The sequence below is a fragment of the Bison bison genome, unplaced genomic scaffold (assembly GCF_000754665.1).
Source record: "Bison bison bison isolate TAMUID 2011002044 unplaced genomic scaffold, Bison_UMD1.0 scf7180017864180, whole genome shotgun sequence".
Taxonomy (NCBI): Eukaryota; Metazoa; Chordata; class Mammalia; order Artiodactyla; family Bovidae; genus Bison; species Bison bison.
Window position 1 is genome coordinate 5,410,892 of NW_011494752.1, and position 1,954 is coordinate 5,412,845.

A 1,954-nucleotide genomic window follows, 5' to 3' on the forward strand; every position below is an offset into this window, starting at 1 on the left:
AGTTCTCGACGTGGGGCGGCGGGGGCTGAGGAGAGGCGGAGGGAAAGCAGCGGGCTGCCTCGGGAGGGACGCTGGCTGTGGAGCCCTCTCCCCAGGCGGGTCCGAGAGGGAGCGCAGGACACAGGGAGGGAGAGAGCTGCAGCCAGGGGAGCGGCCCGAGAGGCCCGGGGCATAATTAAAGAAAGAGGAGGTGGTCCCGGCCAAACACACCTCCACTCCACCCCGCCGGCCCTCGCTTCCTCTTCCCAGTCCCTTGACGCAATATGTTTATTAAACAATAGCGCGGCAGCAAGCCACTGGAGATGAAGGAAAGGGGATGGGGGAGAGTTGGGGTTTTATAGGAGGGGACTCTGTAACTAGTTTGGGATGTTTATAGGCCTGGGACTTTCTCCTGACCCCTCAGTAGCTGAGGGAGGAGAGAAGGGAATAAAAGTGCCTGAGTGTCCAAAGATACTGTCCTAAAATCTAGCTGTCTTGAAATTAGAGCCCATATGAGGATAAAGGGATTCATCAGGCAGGCCCTGGAAAGTTGATCCTCTGAAAGAGTCTAGTACAACTAGTCAAAGCTCCTTTAAATTTCTTGGGCCTCTCTGGCCTTGATCAGAGGAAAGGGAGGTGCACAGCCATCTCTCCTTTCCTCCACTGAACACCAGACCCTTAACACTGCCCATGGGGGAGCCGAACGGGAGAAAGGGTTAAGGGAAGTTCCCTAAGGCGTCAGCAGAGCAGAGCTGTGAGAAGGGGTCCAGAGTTATCTCCCCTTCCACCCAGTGGGGAAGGAGGGGAGTCCGGGAGTTTTCGCCTCTCTTGACCGCTCTTCCCCAGCATTGCCCGCTCCGAAGGATTTCCAAACAGGCTGTATTGGGCACCAGCATAGACTGGGAACCTGCGGGGTCAGTCTCCCGCTCACCCGCCGCTTTTCCTCCTGCAGACTCCTGCAAGGAGCTACCAAATAGCCCACTTGATTGGTATCTACTCAGCGGCCCTGAGCCGGGACTCCCCCGGGGCCACCGGCTGGCTTCCTGGCCCATCTCCAACCGTCGCTCCTCCGGCTTCTGCCCTCGCTGCTGTTGCTTCTGGTGGTGTGGACGCTCAGGGAGGGGCGGCCCCTGGACAGACCCGCTTCTCTCCGGTCAGGCTTCAGGCAGGCTGGGGCCGATTTTCTTAGCATTCTCCGACCCTGGGCCCTGGTAAGACAGGCTGTCCCAGTCCTGTCGTTTTAATAAAAGCGGGACCATTCTAATTTGCGGTTGTATCTGTTTGGCCATGCACCCTTCTGCCATGCAGAAGGCTGAGGATCACCTCCACACACGCACAGACACACTCCCGCCCGCTTTTCTTTCCAAATGAAGCCATCTCGTGTCATTACGTGTGAAATACGAGGGCAAAGCGCCATATTTCTTCACATTATGGCGATTTCAAAATGATTTTTTAAAGATCAATGCCGGCGCCCACTCGGCCCCCTCCTTTTCCACCCCAGCTCTCTGAGGGCGACAGCCCAGCAGATCCGGAACCAAACAGCGTGAAGATCTGCTCTTTCCATGGGACCCAAGTGGGAAAACAGAAATTCGATGCAAATTCTTCTAAGTAGCGTTTGGACACTGGGGAAAGTCGAGGGAGCTCCCCAGACTCGCTAGCGAAAAAGCTGGGCACCGGGCGAATGAATCACAGTTATGGAAAAGCACCTGTTCTCCATTTGCCAGACCTATGCCTATGCCGTCTGCTGTTGGCTTTACCTGTAATACAGATATTCTTAAGAAAAAAAGAAAAGAAAAAAGAAAGAAAAAACTCCTCTCCTACTATAAATAATGGTGTTATGAAGCATGGCGGGCTGAGTATATGACTTTCCATAATATATAAATTAGGGCCCCAAAGGACATGAGGTCTGTGGCCAGGGACTTTTTTATTTATGGCAAAGCCACAGTGCACTGGGCTCTTCTTAAGACCCAGGCTG